Below are 10,047 nucleotides of genomic sequence, written 5' to 3'. Positions count from 1 at the left end.
GATTTTGGAAGGAGTCCATTTGGAGACTGCATACTGAGAAGGATTTCTCTACTATCCTCCTTTGCCAGAGGAAGATAAAAATATATTAAAAATAATGACATTTTTTTAATTTGAGCAGAATGTCTGGTCTTCAGCTCTGGACCAGAAAGGAAATCTTTATTTTCTCTATTGCAGCTAAACTCATACATAGTTACAAAATAAAAACAAAAACCACAACAGCAACAAACCGAAACAACCAACAAAACAAACAAAAGGAAAACAACCAAAAAAACCCCCACCACAATCAAGACACCACCCAACACCCCTTGCTCACCGAAATAGATCAGAAAGTTATTTTCTCTGCAATTTTATTTTGGTTTATGCATTTACCATATTTCCTATTGGAAAATGAATTCACAGCAGCTGCTGTGAACCACATGTTGACAACCTAACTAGGAAGATGATAAAATATTCCATTACGTGTGCCTGATGATAGAGACAGCCATTCATCCATCAAAGCTAAACAAAACACCTTCAATCCAACCCATAAGGGTTCTTTTGTGTGAACCCCAGCTGACCTAATTAAAAGCTTGTTATACAGGGAAAATTAGGAGTACAGAACTATAGGTTATGATATGCTGGATTAGGCCAATTTTACTGAGCATAATTTTACTGAGCATCAGTCACAGAAGTCAATAATAAAACTTAGAAAATCAGGATAAAACTGATACAATAGAATGGTATGTCTGCAGGTAATCTGTTCTCTCACACAAATTAGTTAACAGCTGACTTGCTATAGGGCTTTTAAGCATTGAGATACATATTCTCTTATTAAAATATCCAATTTTTATGGCTGCCTAATTCTACTTTTCCCTTCCTATAAGTGCCCAATCCCTTTCTTGAAGAGTGCCAAGCATATGGCTTCAGTAATTGGAAACTACCTGTGTGAGGCTTCTACAGAAAGCACAGGGGCCTCTTACTCCTGCTGAAACAAATATTTTTAAATCTACGCCAAAAAAAGAATAACACAGCTAAAGAAAGGTCATGTTGTGCTACTTATTGACAGTGCTTTGTGTTTCCATTTTTTATTTTGCTTTTATCTAGTTTGATTTGGCAAGCTTGTTCATTACTCTTCCCTTCATTCACGTATATAGTGTGCAGAATACAGTTTGACATGGCTTTTCTTTATACCTTTTTTATGGCAGGATATCAACTGTTTTTATCAAAAGGCTTCCATTTCAGCACAAATCCCAGAAAATGCTGTAGCAAATAAGCATGTGCCAATGTCAATACGTTTTTTCAAGCTGTTAAGTATCTAGTTCTTTTCTACTCGTGCTCTTTTTATTGCTGCCATGGTGCTGAGGAATGCCGAATTGCCCTGTTGGACCGCTATGAAAACTGGAATCAGGCATTTCACAGCTTTCCTCTTGAAGTGCAGAACTCTAAAATATGAAGGATGAATTCTCTGTTTTTCCTTCTCTGCTGGAGACATGAGAGAAGATTTCAACCATAGAGCTGTGGATCACTTTGAAAGTCCTTCTGACACACAGACTGCTGAATTTCAGGGGGTTTTCTCAGGTAACACTCTTGTTATGTTCTCTGTGCATCAATGCTATCCTCTTCTTTATTTTTGTCTTTCTTTTCTCTTTGTAATAAAGGGGAGGTCACTCATGACACAAGCCCCTTTAAAACAAAACAGCACAACTCCTCCCTTGCTTTAGCTGGATTTGTAGGAGTTGTAGGGAATTTAACATATTGACTCTTGTCATCATTTCAGTATTGTGTAAAACACTGAAAAAACTGGATTAAAAAGAAAAAAACCCCAATCTTTCTGCTATTTAAATATTCCATAAGAGCCCTGATTATAATTCTCTAAGCTGAGTAGCCCTATGGTCACCTGTCATAATAAAGGGTGTATTGCATAGGAACTGTGTATTTACACTACAAAAGTTGATCGATATCCCAAAAATATTTAAGGAATGAAATGGCAATTCAACTAGGCTGGGGGAAGAGTACTCCTTTTAAATAAAAACAGATTCCCTTAAAATATATGTGCATGTCTGCACATATATATAAATGAAGCAGGGGGGATATGTTTTGAAGTTCCTACTGTTTGAACATTTGCTTTCAGACTGTGATGCAAAAAATCAGTCTCAAGCTGTACACTTCACAGAAAAGCTCTAATCTCCATAAAATTGCCAGAATAATCAAAATACTTCATTTACATTCAATATGTAACCTGAATTCTTTTCCATGCTCTGATGAGACAGGCTGGAGTTCTGTTTTTTCTTCATTTTCTTCAGAATGAGACATAATTTCTCTTTATAAAATCTGCCTGTAACCTCCAAGTATCTGCAGCAAAGCTCCCTACTAACACAGATTCTGACTTATGCTCTCCAAGGACAGCTGTCCTGGCTTTTCCAGAAGATTAAACCCTCTGTGTTACTTCACACACAGAGTAAAATGCACCTGTTTCTAAGTACAGAGTGGGAATGTGGAAATTTAAAAAATAAAAACATTTTCCACTTTGCAGTTTGCCTCTTTGACAGAAGAGAATCATTCCACTTTGTCTTCATGATAACTTTAGTGACTTTTACCTCAGTCCAGGGTTTATACAGGACAGAAATTTTGGGAACTGCTGAGCAGTCTAACTGGAGAGATTGCTTCTGTTACAGGATATTTTCAGACCTAGACTATGAGTAAGGATACAGAATACAATAATTATGGATTTGCTTCCAGTACAAGTTCCCTGGAAGAGATAATCCAGGTTCATAGTGAAAAGAATTGACTATTATTTGTTCAGATTAAATCCTTCAGACTACCTATTCAAGAGTGCAAAGAATCCGACCATCGGCTCACTGCCTTCCTCAGGATATAGGATTAAGAACACTTTGCACCTTATAAATCCAGAATTCTTTTGCAAGACACAGGCAAGTATGAACGCCTTCCTGGGACAGAAAGGGTTGGAACACAGAAAGTTGAGGTGACACCCCATCAGAAAGAGCAGAGACCAGATACAATTGTTTTTCTCACCCACGGCTCTGTGGATGCCCACCCTGCTGAACCAAAACCCTATCACCTCCTTCTCTTCACACGAGAAAAACTGGGACAGAAACAAAGCACCCAGAGTAGCTGACATGATTTTCACTGCACTAGGTGCCTTCTTCCTGCAGGGCAGCCTGTGCAACTGCTGCTTAAGAGATGCTTTTTTGCTGAGGGCTGACATTTGCAATAAGAAGAGGCACAGCTGCCAAAGGAAGAGTAATGAGGCAGCCCTGTGGTAAAAGCAGTGGGCAAAAGTACCCAAGGAGAAGGGGAAGAATAGCTGACCCAGAGCACCACTGTGGAAACTGGCCATCTCTTTCCAAATCTGCAGTTTCTCCGGGGTTCAGACAGATTATTCATTACAAATATTTACCTGGCAAGTCTTGGCATGTTTCTTTAAGATCTATATTGCTTGAGAGTATTACTGACACAGAACAGGGTTTTTTTCAATGTAAAATATTGATTTTCAAGTAAACTTGTCAGTGTGAAGGCTAAAATGGAAAAGGTGAGTTATGGACAAACCTTCTCAGGTCCTTCTTTTTTTATATAAAATATAACACTGATATAAAATATAACACACTAACTCAATTATTTTAGGCCAGGCTATTCTTTCATTTTTCTCTGCCTGGAAATTAGATGAATTTTCTCAGCCAACAGGAAAAGTAGAAGACTATTTCTACTTTTCACAGAAAAAGCAGAAACATTTTTCTGACTTGGAGGTTTGCCAAGTCTTACAAAGTCAGATGCAATTTTCCTGAGAGGTTTGACCTTCTCAGATTAAATTCCATAATCATATGCTTCTCTGAAATGTGGACTTTGTGCTCCCCCATTTTCTCAAGCCGCTATGTAAAGTTATATTTTACTTCTGGAAATAACAAGGGAAGAAAATGTGTTTCATAAAGGAGGTTGTTCCTCAAGATCTCAGTTGAAAAGCAACAAGTACACTTTACCATGCACACTGGAGTGAAAACATTTGAGAGATATAGTACCAGATTACTTGCTAATATTGTGCAGCTTCTGCATAGTTAGAGGCAGGATGTTGTCTAATCACCAATAACACAAAGGTATTTTTTGAGCCAAAACAACTAAAATTTTCAAAGAAAACAACAAAGACACACAGAAAGAAAAATTTCTCCAAAAATAACTAATATTTTCATACATAGGACTTCTGCAGCTGATGATCCCTTTCCTAGTCTTGTACAACCCCAAAAAAATACAAACATTTATTTACACACATTCCGAGAAGAAAATTACCATGCTGAGGCACATTATGCTGCCAGGTTACACCTATGGCTGGACTAGGTTTGAAAGCAGACAGATAATAGTGAGGAATAGCCATCAAGGTGCAGTAAGTTCAAGCAGCTGCCTTGTCAGACTCATTCTGCTTCCTTTTATTCCAGTGTATTACTAAAACTCCCTTCAGAAAGAATACAGTCATGAAATTACTTTGCACTGTTGCTTCCTGACCAGAGACAGCCAGCAAGAGCTGTCCAAGCTCAGCAGCTGCGCATGATAAGAGGGGTGGAGAAGAGAAAAAGGTTCAATTCGTTTATATTTCCTTCAAGCAGAATGGAGCTCTTCTGTCAACATGATCTGGTGGAAACATAAACTCTTGATTTGATTACTCCTTTGATTTCACAATGGGTGGGATCCTCCTGTCAGTAAAGAGAACAGGAATTTCCACTGTGATAGTAATGGCTGTCATCCTGTGCATTTGAGATCGATTCTTTTACTCTGGGAGGTGTCTCATTTTCTGTTAAAAAAAATTAATAGTGCATTTTGTTGGTTTTTTCAGTAAATGTTCCCAAAACATGGCTTCAGTCTCTTTGATTCCAACTGCTAAGTATTGACACGCTTGCAAAAATAGCATGTAGTTGACAGACTGGAAGAGGATTTAACTTTCTTCAAAACAAAACCTAGACGTATTCTAATCTCATCATTGAAACAGCATACACAACAGACTCAATGTCTTTTTACAGATTGGGTGGGGGTTTTTACCTCCATGTTACACACACACACACACACACTCATTTATTTATTTATAACAATACTCTTTCATTGCATTCCTACACCCTTCTTTGGGCCTCCCTCAGAGATAGACACAGCCTAGGACTGGTACCACAGTCTTACCTTTGCTGTCGTGGCTTCTCTTCAGAATCATCAGCACGTGTGACCTGCTCTGCCCTGGCTAACAGGCTCTGCCAGCAACTGCACCCTGCAGAAATAAAAGCATTTGGTAACTTTAGAGCTGTGATAAAATTCTTCTCTCTCCCAACACTTTTACAAGCTGTCTAATAGTATTGCCATTTTAGAGATTAAAGGTTTGCAGTGCCGTGATTAAACCCAAGGTGAAAGATCAGTAGGAAAAAGAAAATCAAAATTCTCCTCAGCCTGTGAGATTCAGTGTTACAAAAGTTGTCAGATATTATCTGCTTGTACTTAAAGGCCCCAGGTACCCTCCATCCCCTAGCTTGCTTGAATGTATGGACAGCCAAAGACCCCCCCAAAATGGCAGGTCTATCCTGTCTGGTCTTAATTTCAGAGCTGTGTGTATTTCCCTGTATTTCAGGATATCAAAGGATATTTCTATTAGTTTTTGAATTCCAGCCTTACGTCATTATTCCTTACATTAAATCTGGCAGGCATTTTTACTCAAAGCATCAACTTTCATCTATATTCCATTTATGCTTTGACAAGACTAAGGTTATTACTTTCTCCTACCTTTCTGCCTGATTATTAGGCTTACATGACTTACACTGATATTTATCAGCAAAGCTGAAGAAGCCACTCTGCCTCTTGTTAGGCATCTGCATTGCTGTTTCCTGTATGACTTATAGGTAATAGAATTACATTAAGACTCCAGCACTGTTTATTGTATTTGATCAAATTTGTTTACAAATGGAAATATTACATTCAAACTGCATCAAAATACATCATCTCCAGAGATCTGCAGATATTATTTACTCATAGGGAAAGTTTCTGTACATATTAATAGTTATTCAGTTCTTCCAGGTACCAATTTTTCTTAATACTCTCAAGACAATACATGACATATATCCCACTCAAACAGATCAATGGATAAATAGTACAGTAGCATTTTTCGGGGCTGCACTTCTGGAAAGGACAAACACACTGCTAGTATCAGGCTCTAGTTCAGTTTAAATTAAAGCATATCTATTCTGATTCCAAACTATAGCTTTGTTATAAAACAGCAGTTAGTGATAATAAAGGTAATAAAGCATGAATTAAAACAAATCTACATAAAACATTGCCTTCTCATAGTATGACTACAGACATAGTTATGCTTCAGAAACCATGAATTATTTATCTCACAAGCAATAGCATTTAATTGTCCCATCAAACAAATGTGGAAAATTACAGAAGTGCAGTAAAAGAGGAATATCATATGAATGTAAAAAAATATGCAATTATTTGAATACAGGCTATGTGATTAATGTCTTATGAAGCTAAGACATCTTTGAGTGCAGATCAGATTCCTACACAAGTCCATGATCATTTCACATTAAAACCCTCACCTTTATAACTGTGCACTTGACAGATTTGGAAGATGAGATGGAATTATACAGATTGTATTTAGAAGGCTTAGACCAGCAAGTGCTGTCTTACAGAGCCTTACCCTCCAAATTAAGCAATCCTATTTTTTCCTGAGACTGTCTTCTAGCTGAAAGCATTTTCTGTATATACAACACTTGTAACAACCACCTATATTTGACAGCAATGAGACCATTAGGGTTGAGCACATACTTAGCATATCAATTATCCTCTGTTTACTGCACATGAATGAAATTTACTGTACACCTCTGTCTTGTTATTAAATTATACTACCACCCCCCAAAAAATAACCAAGCAAGCAAACAAGAAAAGCTCATCCGAAGAAAAGAGATTACAGAAAAGTTTAGTGTTTTATAGCAATACAACCCTTTCTTTTGTTTCCCATTCCAGAGTAAAGACATCTTGTGTTTCTTATCTCCTTCCCAAATAAGCTTTACAATAGCTACTTCAGAAGAAGTCAAATCAGCTGATTAGTGGTGTTCTGTCTCCACAAAATAGATCAAAACCATGAATAATAAAAGCTGCTGTTAATGTCTCAATGTGAAATTACTACCAAGGATGAGCTGTGCCTGAAACTGGCATACAGGGAGATATTCCTTACTTGCTCATTGGCTTGGAAAAATATTAATGAAATTACTTCTTTTTAAAAGAGAAAAACATTGAAGGTTTTTTTAGTCTGTTAGCAACTGGCATCATAATGTATTTTCTGCACTATGTGTAGCACCTGGCAGTACATCCTTGTAGAGCTATAAAAGAAAGTTGCTTGTATAACCTGGAAAGAAGGCAATTTACTGAAATTAGGTAATTCACCACTTGGGAAAAAATGCTCTGTGCTCTCTTTGGAAAACCCCACAGTATCTCTAAGGAAAGGCAAGGCATTTTTTGCCTTGTGTTGCTCATTAGCCAAAATGCAGGCACAGCTATTCATTTGGTGACATATGAGAAAGCTGAACCAGATCTCACAGCTCTGGGCCATTTCTCCCAGTGGACCATTCCAGACTGTGACTAACACAGGTTACAGGCAGGAGATCCCCAAGTGACCAGGGAGTAAAGGATGTTTTAGAAGCCTGTGCATAAAGGATCTTCTCCAGACTAGAAACATAAAGATTTTACAGCAGTTATTAACAGACCTCAAACCAAACAACTTCCAAGTGGAAAATCACTTTTTGTGTTTTCTTTGGCTTTGCCAAGCAAAGCTTTTTGCACAAAAACTTGCAGTTTTAAGTCCTGTTAGTAGACTAAGAGCTATTTGCAACAGCATCCTTCCCAGAGACTGCTTCTAAACTCCATCTGCTCTTTGGCTTACTTCCAGCAGGCACAGCCCCAGTGTTGGGAGAAAAAGGGAGAGGGGTTAGCACAGACACCCCTCCCTGCTCTCCTGCCTCCAGGCCACACCACGGGGTGCAGGTGGGCCACAGCACAGGACTGCAGCCAAGGAAAACCCTCGGGTTTGGCCTGAGGGCTGCTCAGTGTCAAACATTTCTGCAGCTTCAGAGGAGCAGCACCACTGGGCAGCAGCCAGGGTCCTGTGAGCTGCCAGCTCTGAGGGCAAGAGGAGAACGGGAGAGACTTACAGGGGACACTGAAAACCCTCCTGGCTCTTCCAATGAGATCTAAGTCCAGTTTTGAGGAACAGCTCCAACTTTCTGTTACTGACATCTCCAACGTGGCGTTATCCGACCTGAAAACTCCTAACACTTTCAGACTCTTTATTTTAAATACTACTTATCAATATAATGATTTGTCTGACCAGGAGCCTACTCCCATCTTGTTTTTGAGAAGTCCAGCTCCCTTCTGCAAATGGTCCTTCTACTTCACTTTAAAAACAAAGCTAGAATTAATCCTGAAAAAAGTACTGAATGTTTTCTTTTTAGTAACCCACTGCATTTCCATAATCCTTACATTTTTCTGACTTAATGGTAACAGCAGGTATTGCAACTGCAAGTTCTTCCCAAGAAGAAAAATCTGTTCAGATTTATGTTACCCATCACTCAGGCACTTTTTTTTTTGCTAGGGAGGCAAAGTCCATTTCCAGTTCAAGGTGATCACTGCCTCCATGGTTAGTTATGCTTCTTCTGACAGCCTCTGGGTAGAATTTCAAGGCAGTATAAACACGAGTGAAGAGCATTGGAGAATATAATTTTCACTCCTGTGAGAGTGCTTTCAAAAATTATCAGCTTAGTATCCCCACAATGTAATTTGGTTTGCAAAGGAAAATGCATTCCTACGTGGGTGTTTTGCATGTATTATAACCCATTTTGCTTAAAACTGCATTGTGTGCTCCCTGGGTGTAGAAGACCAAAATGACCTTCATGACACAGTATCAACAGAAATATTTTTATGTTTTAAGCAAAAATATTTTGATGGAAAAGTGTCTGCCATATACACCACCAGTTATATGGCATACATATGTCAAATATAGAATTCACTCAGAATTATTTTCCTTCTGAAGTCTTACCTTTATATTAAGCATAATTTCCTTTTCATCCTGATGTGAGTTTAAATTTGAAATTCTCACTGTATAACCACATGCAGCAGCAGGCATATTTCATTCTGCCAATGCAGAATATGTGCTGTAACCTGTGGCATACTGTTTGACTTTTCAGTGTCAGCACAAATGACTACCCATTAGAAGATTTAAAAATCTTAATAATGTCATCACTCAAGTGTTTTCAACATTCATCTACATCTCACTTAAGTTTGGAGGGTGAAGCAGATTTTAACATAGCAGTGATAGTAGCTCTGTACAAGGGAAGCAAAAATGAGTGTCATTTATCCCCCTTAAGGCTTCAGCAGAACCTAAAGAGTTCCACCAAGAGCAAAATTAACTGGTCTCAGTTTTGAGAGCTCCATGTGCTGTACTTCACATCGGTGCAACTCCAGAATTTTGGATGAGATTTGAACAGTCCCAGGAGTTTACTTCTTTTCCCTGCCAAGCATTATGAATCCTTGAATGCTTTGCTACCTCAACAATGCTGGATTTATCTTCATAGTCTGCAGGGACTCAGATCCTACAAGTCTTGGGCTTCCCATCTTTAGAATCACAGAATCAGTTAGGTTGGAAAAGACTCCAGAGATCACTGAGCCCAAGCTATGGCAGAACACCACCCTGACAACCAAGCCATGGCACTTAATGCCACGTTCAGTCTTTCCTTAAACACCTCCAGGGACAGTGACTCCACCACTTCCCTGGGCAGCCCATTCCAACATCTAATCACAGAAAACCTGTACACATCATCTCCAGTTATAACAAGTGGCACAAATTAAAAAAAAAAAAAAAAAAATCAAAACTTCAAAGATTAGTCAGCTCAACTTGACAATTCCCACAGGAATCAATTTCCATTGAGATCCCATATTTTAAGAGGTAGATTTCTTAATATTAGGTGTCTACTAATATTAGAATTCCCTCTTCAGAAATATGTATGTGTTGTATATTAAGAGAACTGGGTA

The 10,047-nt window shown here is 38.4% G+C and overlaps 1 long non-coding RNA gene across 1 annotated transcript in view; it reads right to left on the bottom strand.

Annotated features, from left to right (window-relative positions):
* Nucleotides 1-4,437: 4,437 nt before the first annotated feature.
* Nucleotides 4,438-10,047, bottom strand: part of LOC120412023 — a 127,569-nt gene continuing 121,959 nt past the window's right edge. Inside the window, exons 2-3 of the long non-coding RNA XR_005604679.1 lie at nt 5,155-5,239; nt 4,438-4,777 (exon numbers count right to left, since the gene is read on the bottom strand). This is a non-coding gene — a long non-coding RNA (uncharacterized LOC120412023). The remainder of the gene's footprint in view (nt 4,778-5,154; nt 5,240-10,047) is intronic.

The sequence above is a fragment of the Corvus cornix genome, chromosome 4A (genome assembly GCF_000738735.6).
Source record: "Corvus cornix cornix isolate S_Up_H32 chromosome 4A, ASM73873v5, whole genome shotgun sequence".
Taxonomy (NCBI): domain Eukaryota; kingdom Metazoa; phylum Chordata; class Aves; order Passeriformes; family Corvidae; genus Corvus; species Corvus cornix.
This window is presented reverse-complemented; position numbering and strand designations above follow the sequence as displayed.